Here is an 18,105-nt window from a genome sequence, read left to right as displayed (position 1 = left end):
CATCCTTTTATATATTTGTACATGGCTATCATATCACCCCGTAACCTCCTCTTCTCCAGGCTAAACATGCCCAGCTCCCTTAGCCGTTCCTCATAAGGCATCGTTTCCAGGCCTTTGACCATTTTGGTTGCCCTCCTCTGGACACGTTCGAGTTTGTCAGTGTCCTTCTTGAACTGTGGTGCCCAGAACTGGACACAGTACTCCAGGTGAGGTCTGACCAGAGCAGAATACAGTGGCACTATTACTTCCCTTGATCTAGATGCTATACTCCTATTGATGAGGCCCAGAATTGCATTGGCTTTTTTAGCTGCCGCGTCACATTGTTGGCTCATGTCAAGTTTATGGTCAACCAAGACTCCTAGATCCTTTTCACATGTACTGCTCTCAAGCCAGGTGTCCCCCATCTTGTATTTGTGCCTCTCATTTTTTTTGCCCAAGTGCAATACTTTACATTTCTCCCTGTTAAAGTTCATCTTGTTTGTTTTGGCCCAGTTCTCTAATCTGTCAAGGTCGTTTTGAAGTGTGATCCTGTCCTCTGGGGTGTTAGTCACCCCTCCCAGTTTGGTGTCATCTGCAAATTTGATCAGGATGCCCTTGAGTCCATCATCCAAGTCGTTGATAAAGATGTTGAATAAGACCGGGCCCAAGACAGAACCCTGTGGCACCCCACTAGTCACTCTTCTCCAGGATGAAGAGGAACCATTGATGAACACCCTTTGGGTTCGGTCAGTCAGCCAGTTACAAATCCACTGAGTGGTAGCATAGTCAAGACCGCATTTTACCAGCTTCTTTACAAGAATATCATGGGGCACCTTGCTGAATGCCTTGCTGAAATCAAGGTAGGCTACATCCACTGCGTTCCCTTCATCTACCAGGCTTGTAATTCTGTCAAAAAACGAGATCAGGTTAGTCTGACATGACTTATTTTTCAGAAATCCATGCTGACTATTGGTGATCACAGCATTCCTTTCTAGGTGCTCACAGACTGTTTGCTTAATGATCTGCTCCAGAATCTTCCCTGGTATTGATGTCAGACTGACTGGGCGGTAATTATTTGGGTCCTCTCTTTTCCCCTTTTTGAAAATAGGGACAACATTTGCCCTCCTCCAGTCTGCCGGGACTTCGCCTGTTCTCCAGGAATTCTCAAAGATGACTGCCAGTGGTTCTGAAATCACATCTGCCAGTTCTTTTAATACTCTTGGATGCAGTTCATCTGGCCCTGGAGACTTGAATACATCTAGACTAGCCAAGTATTCTTGTACTATCTCCTTAGTTATTCTGGGTTGTGTTTCCTCTGCTGAATCATTTGCTCCAAATTCTTCAGGTCGGGCATTGTTTTCTTTATCGGAGAAGACTGAGGCAAAGAAAGCATTGAGGAGTTCAGCCCTTTCTGTGTCCCCTGACACAGGGGACACATGTTTGTAGCTGCGTAATTTTTTTATATGTTTTAAGTCACCTTGAACATTATTTTAACTTTGGAAAAGTAGCATACAAATAAAATGATTGATTGACTGAAATGAACAAGAGTGCCTTTAATACCTTAAAAAAAATAATACTAAGACTGTGCATGTAGCTTTCAAGATTCAGCCCAGCAGGAGCTGGCTGCAAATTATAGCATAGGGTAGTCTGCCTTCCTGCCCTCCCCTCTCCCAATTAACTTCCATCTCCAGGGCCCATTTGTGTGCCCTCACCAGGGGCCACCCCTAGGTCTCAGGGTCTGGGCTGCTCCTGAACTGGCTCTGCTAACTGGCAGAGATCATTGTAGTGTAACCTCGGAACCTCTTTTTAGTGCCAGAGCTCTGGATCATGCAAATCTACTACGAAAGAAGAACGCTTCTAAATATTTGCAGATTGCCTTTCTGTCACCTCATAACTTCCAACCAACACCCATGCATTTGGAATTGCAGTGTGGGGAGGGAAGAGAGCATGCCTTCCAGACAAGACTAAGAGTCAGCACATTTCTTTTTAGATATTAGCCACTGGAATTCCTCTGAAGCTTATTGTAAATTTCTTAATGAGAAGATTAGTAGCGGAGGATCAACTGGACAGAGAGATGTTTTTATTCCTTTCTCAATAGAGCTCAGGGTCCTGCCGTGAGGTGGATGGAGAGGAGACTCAGGACAGGCAAAGAGAAGTACTTCCTTACACAGTTCGTAATTGCTACCACAAGATCAGGCAATAACCACTCGCTTCCATAGCTTCAGTTTGGGCTAGGCAGACCCCTTTCAAGGTCCAAGGCTGATGCTCACCTGGCTTTGACCATTCTCCATTATACTAGCCATGAGTGTTGTCATAAGGGCACCCTACGTGCTACACAAACCACACACAGGGACACATTCATAGCATCACTGCAGTGGATTCGAACTTCCATTGCAGTGCCAGGACAGGAGGAGAGTTTTAAATATAGTGTCTCTGCCCAGGACTGCATCGGTATTTTTTCATTTTGCCAAAGTTGAGGTCCGGCAAGATATTGTAATTACTTGGTGTGTGGGTGTGTATGGATCAGGCGCAGGACTGGGGGCTGGCTACTCCTGCTTTAAAAGGTGCTGGAGATCATAGAATCATAGAATCATAGAGTTGGAATAGACCACAAGGGCCATTGAGTCCAACCCCCTGCCAAGCAGGAAACACCATCAGAGCACTCCTGACATATGGTTGTCAAGCCTCTGCTTAAAGACCTCCAAAGAAGGAGACTCCACCACACTCCTTGGCAGCAAATTCCACTGTCGAACAGCTCTTACTGTCAGGAAGTTCTTCCTAATGTTTAGGTGGAATCTTCTTTCTTGTAGTTGGGAGCCATTGCTCCGTGTCCGCTTCTCTGGAGCAGCAGAAAACAACCTTTCTCCCTCCTCTATGTGACATCCTTTTATATATTTGAACATGACTATCATATCACCCCTTAACCTCCTCTTCTCCAGGCTAAACATGCCCAGCTCCCTTAGCCGTTCCTCATAAGGCATCGTTTCCAGGCCTTTGACCATTTTGGTTGCCCTCTTCTGGACACGTTCCAGTTTGTCAGTGTCCTTCTTGAACTGTGGTGCCCAGAACTGGACACAGTACTCCAGGTGAGGTCTGACCAGAGCAGAATACAGTGGCACTATTACTTCCCTTGATCTAGATGCTATACTCCTATTGATGCAGCCTAGAATTGCATTGGCTTTTTTAGCTGCCGCGTCACACTGTTGGCTCATGTCAAGTTTGTGGTCAACCAAGACTCCTAGATCCTTTTCACATGTACTGCTCTCAAGCCAGGTGTCCCCCATCTTGTATTTGTGCCTCTCATTTTTTCCCCCCAAGTGCAATACTTTACATTTCTCCCTGTTAAAGTTCATCTTGTTTGTTTTGGCCCAGTTCTCTAATCTGTCAAGGTCGTTTTGAAGTGTGATCCTGTCCTCTGGGGTGTTAGCCACCCCTCCCAGTTTGGTGTCATCTGCAAATTTGATCAGGATGCCCTTGAGTCCATCATCCAGGTCGTTGATAAAGATGTTGAATAAGACCGGGCCCAAGACAGAACCCTGTGGCACCCCACTAGTCACTCTTCTCCAAGATGAAGAGGAACCATTGATGAGCACCCTTTGGGTTCGGTCAGTCAGCCAGTTACAAATCCACTGAGTGGTAGCATAGTCAAGACCGCATTTTACCAGCTTCTTTACAAGAATATCATGGGGCACCTTGTCGAATGCCTTGCTGAAATCAAGGTAGGCTACATCCACTGCGTTCCCTTCATCTACCAGGCTTGTAACTCTGTCAAAAAACGAGATCAGGTTAGTCTGACATGGCGGTAATTATTTGGGTCCTCTCTTTTCCCCTTTTTGAAAATAGGGACAACATTTGCCCTCCTCCAGTCTGCCGGGACTTTACCTGTTCTCCAGGAATTCTCAACGATGACTGCCAGTGGTTCTGAAATCACATCTGCCAGTTCTTTTAATACTCTTGGATGCAGTTCATCTGGCCCTGGAGACTTGAATACATCTAGACTAGCCAAGTATTCTTGTACTATCTCCTTAGTTATTCTGGGCTGTGTTTCCTCTGCTGAATCATTTGCTCCAAATTCTTCAGGTCGGGCATTGTTTTCTTTATCGGAGAAGACTGAGGCAAAGAAGGCATTGAGGAGTTCAGCCCTTTCTGTGTCCCCTGTTTGCATTTCACCATCTTCTCCTCTGAGTGACCCCACTGTTTCTTTGTTCTTCCTTTTGCTACGAACATACCCATAAAAGCCTTTTTTGTTGCTTTTAACCTCTCTAGCAAGCCTGAGTTCATTCTGTGCTTTAGCTTTTCTGACTTTGTGTCTACACGTGCTGGCTATTTGTTTGAATTCCTCTTTGGTGGTTTCCCCCCTTTTCCATTTTTTGTACACATCCTTTTTTAATCTTAACTCAGTTAAAAGTTCTTTAGATAGCCACCCTGGCTTCTTTAGGCACCTTCCATGTTTCCGTCTCATTGGTATTGCCTGAAGTTGTGCTTTTACTATCTCCCTCTTAACAAACTCCCAGCCATCATGAACTCCCTTTCCTTTTAGTATTACTGTCCATGGGATCTCACCCAGCACTTCCCTAAGTTTTATGAAGTCGGCTTTCTTAAAGTCAAGAAATTGAGTCCTAGTATGCTTGGCTGCTCCTTTCCGCTGTATAGTAAACTTCAGAGGAGCATGATCACTCGCGCCTAATGATCCTTCCACTTCTACCCCACTAACCAGGTCCTCAACATTGGTTAGGACCAGATCTAAAATGGCTGTTCCTTTTGTTGCTTCTCCCACTTTCTGGACAATGAAGTTGTCTGCAAGGCCAGTGAGGAATCTGTTTGACCTTATGCTCTTGGCTGAGTTTGACATCCAACAAATATCCGGGTAATTGAAGTCCCCCATTACTACTATCTCCCTTCCTTTTGCATGCTTGGCCATCTGTTCCAGGAAGGCATCATCTATGTCCTCCGTTTGGCTTGGGGATCTATAGTAAACTCCCACAATGAGGTCTCTGTTATTCTTCTCTCCCTTAATTTTGACCCAAATGCTCTCACTTTGGTTTTGAGGTTCTAAATCTTGGATCTCTTCACAGGTATACACATCCCTGACATATAACGCCACTCCTCCTCCTTTCATGTCTGGTCTGTTTCTCTGAAATAGATTGTATCCCTCCATTATTACATTCCAATCGTGGGACTTATCCCACCAGGTTTCAGTGATGCCTATTATGTCATATTTAGTTTGCTGTACCAAGAGCTCAAGCTCATCTTGTTTATTTCCCATGCTTTGCGCATTAGTGTACAGACATTGAAGTCCATTAATCATTCCCCCGTGTCTCTTATTTAAGGATTTTTTCCTCCCACCACTAGGTCTGCGTGCTGTTTGCTCCATTTGGTCTATGACATTTGGATGATCATCTTCATCAATTGATAGACTCCTACCTTCAGGTGCACTGTCTCCCTCCCCCACATTAGTCAGTTTAAAGCCCTCCTGATGAGGTTTCTGAGATTTTTGGCAAAAAACATTCCTCCCAACCACTGTGAGGTGCAGCCCATCGCTTGCCAGAAGTCCATCTTCAAGAAACTGCAGTCCGTGATCTAAGAATCCAAACCGTTCCTGTTTACACCATTTGCGAAGCCAGCTGTTCACTTCCAATATTTTCCCCTCTCTCCCTGGGCCACGTCGTTCAACTGGGAGGACAGATGAGATGACAATTTGTGCATTTAATTGCTTCAATTTCCTGCCCAGAGCCTCGTAGTCTCTTTTGATCTTCCGGAGGCTATTGCTTGCAGTGTCATTGGTTCCCCCATGAACCAAGAGGAAGGGGTATTTGTCAGTGGGTTTTATGATTCCTTGCAGTCGTTCAGTTACATCTTGGATCTTAGCCCCGGGAAGACAGCACACCTCCCGAGACATCTTGTCAGGCCCACAGATCACTGCTTCTGTTCCCCTCAGTAGGGAATCCCCTATCACCACTACATGCCTCCTCTTAGGTTTGGTTGGGGTTCTTCCGTGAGCTGTCCGTTCCAAGGTCGCCTGCACATTCCCTGAGGACTGACTTTGCTGCTCGTCTTCATATACCTGATCAACTGTAATGAGGGAGAGATCCTCAAATGGAGTCTGTTCTTCGTCTTCCATGCTAGGGGAGAGGACTTCAAAGTGATTGTGTATTTCTAAACAATCAGAGCGAACCCTTGGCCTCCTACTTCTTTGAGTCATGTTTCTCCATATATCTGGCACCTGTGTTGGTGAACTAGCCTCCTTCTCAGGGGTGTCCCCTGTCTCCTCCTTGGTGGAGACGGTGTTCACTGTTGCTTCCAAGAAGAGCTCCAGCTCTCTAAGTCTTTGGAGCGTAGCTACACGTTCCTCCAGTTCTGGACTTTGTCTTCTAAGAGGGCAATCAACATACAATTGCTGCAGGTAAAGCTGCCTGCAACCTTTGGCAAGATGGCAAACATTGCGCAGGAACCGCAGGCGACTGCAGCTGTTCCCTCACCCTCCATCTTGAGAACGTGTCGTTGGGGGTGGCTACAGTGGTCCTCCATCTTAAAAAGCGTGAAGACAGGACAAATAACCCCCCCAAAAAAACCTAGGTCTCCCCCAACAAACGTTTGAGACTAGCTCCCCTAAATCTAAAAGATGGATTAAACTGTGTGCGCCGCTAGGCGCGCGCCGCTGCCCTACAAGCTCTGATAAGCTCCTCCCACAGCTAATCACCTACTTCAACAGAAGCCCTGCCCCCTCTGACCTTTGCACAGGGAGAGCAGCTAATCAGCCACAAAGAAACACACACAAGAAAACCCTTTTTGTTCCTTCTTCAGCTGCTGCCCTACAAGCTCTGATAAGCTCCTCCCACAGCTAATCGATAATTAAATGGATAATTAAATGCTCAATGACTACTGCTCATGATGTCTATATGCACCCTCCATGTTCAAGGGCAATATGAATACCACCAGTTGCGGAGGGGGGCAACATCAAGAGGGAGCTACCTCCTTCACTTCCTGCCTGTGGGATTGCTGGAGACATCAGGTTAACCACCATAGAAAACAGAAGGTGTTGGTTTAGACAGACTATTATTCTCTTCCAGTACATTCTTTCCTGTGCTGAGTGAATGGGCAGTAAAATGGCAAATGTCATTCAATGTGAAGATGAATGTTGGAAGATTCAGGACAAAAGAAAGAAGACTTCTTCATGCAGCACATAGTTAACCTATGGAATCTGCTCCCACAGTAGGCCAGTGGCGTAGCATAGGGGGGCACAGGGGGGGTTGCCCCAGGTGCAAAATTCTTAGGGGTGCAAAATTTCAACACCTGGTGCTGCCGCAATACAGCTGTGCCCTTCCATCGCTGGGCTCCATTGAAAATGGCTTCTCCATGTGAACCAGGAAGTACTGAACCAGCATGGGTCCTGCTTCTGTTTCCCTCCCACCCACCCTCTTCATGTGGCTCTGGGCACTGGCAACCCATGCTATGCCACTGCAGTAGGAAGTGTTGGCCACCACCTTGGATGGCTTTAAAAGAGGATTATACAAATTCGTGGAGGAGGAAAGGGCTGTCAATGGCTACTAGCTGTGATGACTGCGCTCTGCCTCCATAGCTGGGGGCAGAAATGCCTCTGAGTAGCAGTTGCTGGAAACTACAGGAAGGGAGAGTGCTCTTGTGCTCAAATCCTTCTTGCAGGTTTCTTACAGGCATCTGATTGTCACCTGAGAGAACAGGATGCTGGACTAGATGGGCCACTGGCCTGACCCAGGAGGCTCTTCTTACGCTATTTTGTTCTAATTTCTGTAATGGATATTGACTGCTAACAGCAGAGCTTGGTATCCTGTTCTCGTGTGCATTCCCACTTTACAAACAGTTGATAGTGTGGCCAAATAGTCCCAACCTACCATATGCAGTGTTCTGCATGTGCCCAGTCTTTTGCAATGTGCAAGGAATTCTTGGAAGCCTGAAGGAAATCCCTCAATATCACAGTGGAAACATATTGTTATGAAGGTTGCATGCCTTCCTAATCTCTGCTGAACGATAGCAAAATTCAAGGGGGTTCCAGGCGCTCACCCAGGGTGGTGTTTCTGTTGGGAATTCAAGGCACAGTGGAGGCTAGTGTCTTTAAGAAGTATGGTTTATTTTACACATATTTACACCTAAAGTCTTCAGTGGTGGGGGAGCAGAATGTTACACCCCAAGAGTGTCTCTCATTGCCCCTCTCTTAGCTTCGGCAAGCTGGGGTCCAGGGCAGCAGTCGGTCATGGCTCCCAGTCTCTGGGGGCAGCCTCTTCCAGCCAGTGCCAAGATGGTTCTGCCCTTCAGTCCCCACATGGAGTTCTGCCTACCTCCCCCTCCTTGTCCCCATAACACCTTGCCCATCCCTCTGTGTAAAAGGCCTGCCTCCTCTCCTCTTTCCAATCCTAAACCTTTCTCTGCTCATGGTGACCATGGCAACTCTGTTTTGCACAGACCCAAGGATCCTTCTTTGATGTGTAGGTAACTGGCCATTGTTTGGTAATGGCTTGCATACATCCAGCCTGGTCAGGCTAGTTTTCATAGGCTAGTCCCAGAATTTCTGTGTTTGGCACAGTTCAGGAGAACTGCTGCAGCCTGAATTTTCCCTTCAATATCCCAAATATTATCACTTATTAATTTCTAACATTCATTAACTTTAGCTGTTATGGGTGCCCTTGTACCCCTAAACTCTATTACCCCAGATCTGCAACAGTATTAGGAGTTGAAGGAATGCCCAACCTCTGTGGGTCCTGTTGTGTCTCGTTAACATAGCTTTGTATGGATGTGATCACCACTGGGTCATACTGCTGGCACATATTTCCTGTGTCATCATTTGAGTGTTCCAATCATCTGAGATGACTAAGAAATATGGAATGGCTAGTCTGAAATATTAGAATTACTAGTCAGCCACATAAAAGAATGAAGAGGATTTGGAAACAGGTTGTGACAACACAATTCTAACATACCTAGGCTGAGTACACACCAGAATGTTAATGAGCCCATGGGTTGCACAAATAGGATTCTGTTTGAGTGCATGTTCGTTTGCACCCCCGGGCGCTTACAATGTTTTCTGCGCTTACATTGATATCTCAATGTTTTCTGTCCACACTAGTGGGTGGCACTTGATAGGATGCATCCGCACAGTGTGTTGTTGTCCCCTCCCCTCCCCACCTTCTCTGTGTTCCAGAAACCTACCGGCCATGGTGGGCATGTGTTTGTATGCAGCTAATTTATTCATTTGTCTTAGCTACAAGTTTTCCAATATACCACACTCAACATGACTCCCCAGCAGAAGTAGGCAATAGATGGCACTGAGTAAAACATCCCCATGCACTTAATGCCGTTACCAGCAGACACACAAGGTGTTCCAGTATACCCAGAGTTGGGTGACATGCAGTTTTATGTTGAGTCCCCCCCTCCCCCTTATGACATTATCGGCAGATCAGGAAAATCAGAATTGAATGAGGGTAAAGTGTGGGCCCAGAGGATTGGAGAAGATCAGTCTACATCCCAATCCCAAAGAAGGGCAGTGCCAAAGAATGCTCCAACTACCGCACAATTGCACTCATTTCACACGCTAGCAAGGTTATGCTTAAAATTCTACAAGGAAGGCTCAAGCAGTATGTGGATCGAGAACTCCCAGAAGTGCAAGCTGGATTTAGAAGAGGCAGAGGAACCAGAGACCAAATTGCAAACATGCGCTGGATTATGGAGAAAGCTAGAGAGTTCCAGAAAGATATCTTCTTCTGCTTCATTGACTATGCAAAAGCCTTTGACTGTGTCGACCACAGCAAACTATGGCAAGTTCTTAAAGAAATGGGAGTGCCTGATCACCTCATCTGTCCCCTGAGAAATCTCTATGTAGGACAAGAAGCTACAGTTAGAACTGGATATGGAACAACTGATTGGTTCAAAATTGGGAAAGGAGTACGACAAGGCTGTATATTGTCTCCCTGCTTATTTAACTTATATGCAGAATTCATCATGCGAAAGGCTGGGCTGGATGAATCCCTAGCCGGAATTAAGATTGCCGGAAGAAATACCAACAACCTCAGATATGCAGATGACACAACCTTGATGGCAGAAAGTCAGGAGGAATTAAAGAACCTTTTAATGAGGGTGAAAGAGGAGAGTGCAAAATATGGTCTGAAGCTCAACATCAAAAAAACGAAGATCATGGCCACTGGTCCCATCACCTCCTGGCAAATAGAAGGGGAAGAAATGGAGGCAGTGAGAGATTTTACTTTCTTGGGCTCCATGATCACTGCAGATGGCGACAGCAGCCACGAAATTAAAAGACACCTGCTTCTTGGGAGAAAAGCAATGACAAACCTAGACAGCATCTTAAAAAGCAGAGGCATCACCTTGCCAACAAAGGTCCGTATAGTTAAAGCTATGGTTTTCCCAGTAGTGATGTATGGAAGTGAGAGCTGGACCATAAAGAAGGCTGATCGCCGAAGAATTGATGCTTTTGAATTGTGGTGCTGGAGGAGACTCTTGAGAGTCCCATGGACTGCAAGAAGATCAAACGTATCCATTCTTAAGGAAATCAGCCCTGAGTGCTCACTGGAAGGACAGATCCTGAAGCTGAGGCTCCAATACTTTGGCCACCTCATGAGAAGAGAAGACTCCCTGGAAAAGACCCTGATGTTGGGAAAGATGGAGGGCACAAGGCGAAGGGGATGACAGAGGATGAGATGGTTGGATAGTGTTCTCGAAGCTACCAGCATGAGTTTGACCAAACTGCAGGAGGCAGTGGAAGACAGGAGTGCCTGGCATGCTCTGGTGCATGGGGTCAAGAAGAGTCGGACACGACTAAACGACAACAACAAAGTGTGGGCTGCCACTTGGGTGAGAATGTCATGTAGATGTCTTGAAGAACATGTACCTGTGGGATGCACAGAATCCACTATAAAGTGATGTTTGTATACAGTCCTACTCAGAAGTAAAACTCATGGAGTTCAATGGGGCATGCTCCCAGACAGTGGCAGACTGTAAGGTACCACTGTCTGGGGTAGGCGCGCAGGGCGCTCCCCTGAGTGAGGGGCGCACTTGTGCGCCGCAACCCAGTAGAAGAGTCCACTCTGGGTCAGACCTTGGTCAGCTCCCTCATGTGCTGGAGCCAGGCTCCAATGAAGGAGCGTGTTGTGGGGGCACCTGGTTGCACCCCTCCCAAAATTGTGCCCAGAACCGCGGGGGCCCTCAGCTCCCCCACACCATGCCATTGCTGCCAGACAAGTGGGTATAACATGGCAGTCTGAATCTGGAGGATGTTGTGGCTATCAGCTTGGATGACTTTAAAAGTGGTTTAAACCAATGAATGGAAACCAGTCATGATGGCTGCATATTATTATCTCCAGTATGCAAGGCATTAGGTCTTTGTTGCTGAGGTTGCCCTCATGTCCTGCTTGTGGGCTTCCCTTTGGCACCTGACTGGCCACTGTGAGAACAAGAGGGCTAAAGGGGCCTTTGGTCTGATCCAGCAGGTCTCTTCTCATGTTCCTAAGCCTCCACATGAAGACAAAACCAGTTGCCAGGAAAGCGCCAAACTCTTCCCTGAACCACCTGTCCCTCACTCTTTTTTCAAGAAATGTAACAAGGCACCAATTTCCTGAAGCAGCCATGTTCGTCTGTCCAGGCAAATCTTGTAGCAGTTCCATATCTAACAGACTGATTACGGCACAAGCGTTGACGGTCTTACAGTGTAATTCCTAACATGTCTACTCAAAACCAAGTCCTATTAAACTGAGTGGGGGCTTACACCCAGGTGGGTAAGGCTAGCGTTGCAGCCTAATTTATATACTGTGTTAGAGAGGGAGATTCATAAAACAATGAAGGCAAGAAACCATCTCTGACAGTTCTATGCAAAGCTCATCTTGCATGCAAGATAAGAACAAAATGACCAGTACACACTGCAGTCTTTCTGATGGATTTACTAGTTGCAATGGGAAGGAAACTAACATGAACCTGATAGAAGCCATATTTAAATAGCATCCAATTTGGTGATAAATTAGAGCCCAGCAGCTTCTCTTTGTAGTCTTTTTTTGCCGAAGAACCATAGAACTCAGGTCATCAGCAGGAGAGACTGTAATGTTTTCCTACTAGTTCTGAATGTCACACTTTAGGGAGGTCAAGTGTTGTGTTCATTTATCCTTTTGCATAAGGTAGCACTGTGTCTCTCCATTCGCTGTGCTGAATGACTCTGCTGGAGCCCCTTGCTCCACAGCCCTCATTTCTCTTCTTCTTTGATTCTCTTTGTCTCTGACAAATGCAAATCCTTCCTCTCTGCGTGCCAGGTTGTTAGTCCTTGGGCTTTTTCATGAGTTACACTAAAAGTGCCTTGTAGTTTGGCATGTGTCACTTGTGAACTTTGTTGTTGGAGCACTGAAAGCAGAGGAGAGCTACATGCTAGACTAGTAGTTCCCAAACATTTCTTTTTTTGGCAACAGATCACTCCCAAATTGCTGAAGGTCTTAGCAGACTACTTAATTATTTTTCTGCCTGATGTAGCAATTGTAATGTACTGTGCTACATGCAAGATGCTTTTAAAGTTGTTGTTTTTTGCTTTTTTCTATTGTAAAAAATATTACAATTTACAATTTCTATTACAATTTGAATACCACAGGATTCAAAGTGTAATACAATAAAGTGTGATATAATAAATAAATGAAGCAATTAATACAATTAAAAATTGTAATTAATTATTACAATTAAAAATACAATTAAAAATCAATATGAATATATAATGTGATGGGTATGACCTCTTCTGTCTTCTGAGCCACTAGAAAGAAGTTCATGGACCACTGCTGGACCACAGTTTGAGAACTTCTGTTTTAGCCAGTGTGCTTTTTTGTTTCAAGAGGATAAATAATGCAAATGAGTCATCTGGGTATTGCAAACAGATTGTTAGCAACAGGTGTATTTAAAAAAAAAAAAAATTGCTGGATTTTCCATGGATTAAATGGGGAAGGGGAATTGGTTAGCACCCATTTGCCTCAGGAGACAATGGAGGAGTGTGCCTTTGGGTATGAAGTCAAACTGTTGGAAGGTTGCAGCACTTGCTGTGGCTGTGGAGACCAATGCGGGAAAGACTTTGTTTTGTTGCAGTTGGGGCAGATGAAGGTGTCCAGTTGTGCTGCTGCACATGCAGCAGGGTGTTTCTTTTCTCTGCGCTCATCCCAGTGGTCTTTCCTCCTCTGGATACACAACCTGACTGACTGTCTCCAGGCGGTGCGGTTGCCTGCAATGGAGTCTCACAGGGCAGGGTGCACGAGCAGCTCCAATTCCACAATAAATGCCCATCTGGAAGCACTCTAAAGATATATTTGTACCTAAGTGCTATTTAGGCCAAATGTGATAATCAAAGATGGTGTGTGTAAGACAGAGTTTGCAGAGTCTGTTGCCCAGCAGATGTTAGATTGCAATGCCCACCATCCCTGGCCATTGTTATGTTGGTTGAGGCTGATGGGCGTTGTAGCCAAAGAACATCTGGAAGGCCACAGTTCCCCACCCCACTGCATCCCTGGTGCAAAAGAAAACTTATGTAGCAAACTCATTCTCCAAGGATGGATCTTTATGCAGACAAAGCAGCAGCACTTATCGGCAAGTAGGAGGTATCAGCAGGCTTGAGAGGACACCAATATTTGAAGACATGTAATTATTTAAATAGAATAGAGGGACCCTCCAAAACAGCCCCATGATGACAGGGCGTACTCAGTAGCCACAAAAAACAGAGTGGTCTGTTGGGCAGAGGAAAAACAGAAAAAAGTCAAAATGAAATGGAACAACGCCTGGCTGGCTGACTCCCTGAGCAGCATCCATTCAAACGGCAACATTTTGTTGCAGATCCCACTTGTTGAGGCTAAAAGTGAACACACAAGTTATAGGTGCATTTAAATCGATTGATTTCAGTGGGGCTCAGTTCTGCACTGGATGTAGACCATAATGTCTGCTCTAGACCTGCCTTCACCAGTCTGCTGCACTCCAGATGTTGAGGGTGAAGCTGATGGGAGTTGTAGACTCCCTGGAGAAGACACTGATGCTGGGAAAGATGGAGGGCACAAGGAGAAGGGGGCGACAGAGGACGAGATGGTTGGATAGTGTTTTCGAGGTTACCAGCATGAGTCTGACCAAACTGCGGGAAGTAGTGGAGGACAGAGGTGCCTGGCGTGCTCTGGTCCATGGGGTCACGAAGAGTCGGACACGACTAAACGACTAAACAACAACAACAACAACATCTGGAGAGCAGCAAGTTGGAGAACGCTGCTCTGGACGATGCGCTGCAGAATTATTTATACAAAATAAACCTCGCCCCGCATAATCGATCACAAGAGGCGGCGAACAATGCCCGTCCACTTTGGGGGCCAGCCACCCCCCCCATATTTTATTGGGGGGAGAGCGGATTGTTATGCGAAGAGTCCCTGGGCGCCTCTGGCTTCGGGACTCCCTTCCGCGTGGCCCAGCGGCCCTGCCCGGCTCGCCTCCCTCCGGGCGCTCCGGCGCAGAGAGACTGCGGAGCTGCGCGCTGCCTTGCGCGCTCCCTCCCTCCTGCGCTGGCGCCTCTCGGCGCAGTCATTGGCTGCAGCCCTGGATGCTGCGCAGGCTGAGAGCTGATTGGGCGAGAGGAGCCGGGCTCCGGGGGCGCCTTGCCTGCCTCCCTCGCCGGCTGCTGCTGCTGCTGCTGCTCGGCTGCGGAGCCTCGGAGTCCTTGCTCGCTCTGCGCGGCGCCGGTCGGAGTCCCCAGGAGACGGATCGGGCTGCGCTCTCCGCCGCGCGCCTTCCTGCTCCGGCCCGAGAGCCGAGGTCTTGCTGGGGCAGGCTCGCTCTCGCCCTCTCGGGCTTCCCGGCTGAGGCGCGCTCCCCGCGCAGCCGCCGCCACCACGTTAACTTCCCAGAGGTCCGGAGTCTCCTGCGGAGCCAGGTAGGAGGGCGATCCTCCGGGAGAAGCCTCGGCGTGGAAGGGAAGGAGTCGCGACACCTTCCTGCTCTGCCTATGCCGCTCCTTCCGTTCCTTGCCCGCCTTTCCTTGGAGGAGCTCGAGGCGGCAGCCCGGCCCTCGGCTAAGCCCCCGGTGGCAGGGCGAGAGCAGAGCCGGGGAGGCGCAGGTTCCCGTCTCGCGGGGCCAGGCGCTGCCTCTCCGGAAAGGTTTCTCGTGCAGACAAACTGCGGGGGGAGAACCATGTCCGTCAGCCCCGGAGCGGCTGAGAGGAAAGGCAGGACATCCATGTAAGAAACAAAAATGAAGAGCAAGTCAAGCTCCCTGCCCCAAAGAGATTACAGTCCAGTGATCCAAAGGCCGGCAGTGTAGGAGGGGAGAGCAGAGGGACCTAGCTCAGTGGGTAGAGCAGGAGACTCTTAATCTGAGGGTTTGGGGTTCAAGCACCACGCTGGGCAAAATATTCCTGCATTGCAGGGGGTTCGACTAGATGAGCCTCAGGGTCCCTTCCAACTGCAGTTTTATGATGCTTCTCTGACAATGACTCCCGTAAAAGCCTCAAGCAACTCACTTCGTCTTCTCAGGGGACACATTTCGCCAAGCCGCGTGGTTTTTCCCTTTAGAGGACTTTTCTCCTCTGCTGATGGGGTTGGGGGGGGGGAATGTTTGCTCTGGAGAATTAATGGATCTCGGGGTGGGAAATGCTGTAGGAGTGACACACTGCTTCAGCACAGAGCTCCCCCCTCGAAAACAAACCCATATGTTGTAGGACAGGCAGCAGGAACCTGGTCCAAACAATGAGACCAGACAGGCAGGACACAGATCCTGTCAACCGATTCCTCCTCACTTTGGAATCTACTTAATGAAGGCAACTGGACCTGTCAGACTGAATTTCACTGTCCCGAAGGGGATGACCTTCCTTCACTCCCACAGCTCCGCCAAACATGGGGAAACCACCAAGAACTTCAGCTAGGTTCTTCCAAACAAGGAGCAGATGATGTTGCAAGAATAATAAAGCAGAGGGCTTAGGGAAAAGAAAAAGTGCGGGGATGGGGGGCACAGAGGCCACACGGATGGAGCCTGCTGGTGCTTGCCTGGCTTTGTGTTTCAGATGGGTTTTTGGTATATGCAGATTCAAGTGATTGTATGTGCATGCGCAAGTCTGGGGCTCTAGACAAGGTGTCGGAGAGCATGAGTACACACCACTTGCATGCATAGGCAAAATGCGTGTCACAGTGAAAATGTGAAGTCAACTTATTCCATGCACAGTCAGATGAGTGTGCATTACATGCTGGCTTAAGTGTTTTATAACTATCCACCTGAGTACTTGTGGGAACAGATTTTAGAAGTAGGGAAGAGGTTTAGAGGCAGCACAAACAGCAATAAGTCCCAAGTTTAAATCCTGACATCTCCAGGGAGGACTGGGAAATATCTCTGTCTGAAAACCCAGAGAGCTGCTGCCCATTGGATCAGTGATGTGATTTGGTGTAAGGCAGATTCTTGTGTTCCTACGTAGAGCCAGTGTGGTGTTGGAGTGTTGGACTAGGATTAAAAAGACCTGGGTTCAAATCTCCAGTCTGTTATGAAGCTCAGTCAGTCTCATTCAGCTGCACTTACCTCACAGGGTTGTTGTAAAGTGAAAAGGCATGTGTGTGGGGTGAGTAGAATATAAGAAACTTGGAATATAAATATAAAAAATAAAGCAAGGGTTTATGTGTAGGGAAGATGTGATTTTAAAAGGGCATTTTGAATGAAGGCATATGTAGAATAATTAGGATCTTATTTATTCATATTTTTCGATCTGCCTTATTAAAAAACCTCAAGCTTAGTATTTCAACATTTAGGTCAGAAGGAACTTGTATGTACAGTGGTACCTCTGGTTGCAAATGGGATCCGTTCTGGAGGCTCGTTCGCAACATGAAAAGCCCACAACCTGAAACGCCATATTGGCGCAAGTGTGCGGTGCAATTTGGTGCCTGTGCGCATGTGCGAAGCGCGATTTAGCACTTGTGTGCATGCGCAAGCGGTGAAACCCGGAAGTAACCCTTTCCGGTACTTCCGGGTCGCTGCGGGACGCAACCTGAAAAAACATAACATGAAGCAAACGTAACATGAGGTATGACTATATTCTTAAATGATTTCATTTCTTTAAGTGGATACAATAATGCTAATTAAGATCTTATGTCACTCTGATGTGTGTGCCTAGCTGTAGCAGTACACATGAAATGGTATTGTGGGGACATGCAGGGTTGCGCATGACTTGCACATAATTATGGGAATTCATAAGTGTGCAGAACTATGAGGAAGTTACGTGATCAACCAAGAGAGAAAGTGTCTGCTTGAGACTGTGAAATATGTGTGCCGACATATTTGCAAGTGCGTTATCATGAGTGGGTATGAAAGTATGGACATTTACATTAGCATAAGCAGGGCTGCTTATGTGCATGACTTTGCTCGGGGAGTAGTGGATGGGCGTGCAAGGTTCTTAATGGGTACGTGGACATTATTTGGATGTAGGGCATTCAAGTACACATTGAATATGGGCACAAAGCTATTGCTGCAGGCAGTGCAAGATTCCAGGGGTTCCATCACTCATCCAGGGTTTGTGTTTCCTTTGGGAAATGAGGCACAGCAGAGACTGTAGTGTCTTTATGATATATGGTTCTGTTACACATATATACAAACCTATATGGAGAGAGTACAGAGCTTTAACATCCCAAAAAGGGCTTATTTCTTCCATAGACTCAGCCTTGGATTCTAACATAAATCAAACATTGTGCTCTGCCTCTCTGACTTTACAGAGAAGCTCAACTGCAACTCTGGCTTTGTCCTTCTAACTATCTAAGAGCTGGAGGAGGGGCCCAACTCAGTTGTCATCTGGCACAGGGTCCCCTCTCCTTTGCTCTCTTAATGGCCCATTACCTTTCTGTTGCTCTCCCATAATGGCCCATCACCCAGGCAATTACCTTTGTTCTTCTGTAATGGCCCATCACTCAGGCAAAAACACAGAAAACTAGCCTGGCTGATATTTTAACCCTTGCTGGGTCCAGGGGCTCAGGATCAGTCTGGCACCCACAAACTCATTACCCTGTATTTCATAATATGGGGTATGGGTGTGTGAATCTGAGTGTGCAGAGGGGAATTTGCAGAGCCAGCATGGTCACCATCCGAGGGCCAGAGTAGATGTGACATTTGTCATAAGATCT

The 18,105-nt window shown here is 47.1% G+C and overlaps 1 protein-coding gene across 1 annotated transcript in view; it reads left to right on the top strand.

Annotated features, from left to right (window-relative positions):
- The first annotated feature begins 14,624 nt into the window (after positions 1 to 14,624).
- PHYHIP (phytanoyl-CoA 2-hydroxylase interacting protein) overlaps positions 14,625 to 18,105 on the top strand; it is a 42,948-nt gene continuing 39,467 nt past the window's right edge. The window contains exon 1 of the mRNA XM_028707924.2: positions 14,625 to 14,884. The gene's annotated coding sequence lies outside the window, so the exon portion shown is untranslated. The remainder of the gene's footprint in view (positions 14,885 to 18,105) is intronic.

The sequence above is a fragment of the Podarcis muralis genome, chromosome 15 (genome assembly GCF_964188315.1).
Source record: "Podarcis muralis chromosome 15, rPodMur119.hap1.1, whole genome shotgun sequence".
In the NCBI taxonomy this organism is placed as follows: Eukaryota; Metazoa; Chordata; class Lepidosauria; order Squamata; family Lacertidae; genus Podarcis; species Podarcis muralis.
Note: the sequence above shows the minus strand (reverse complement) of the source record. Positions and strands in the feature narration are given on the sequence as shown.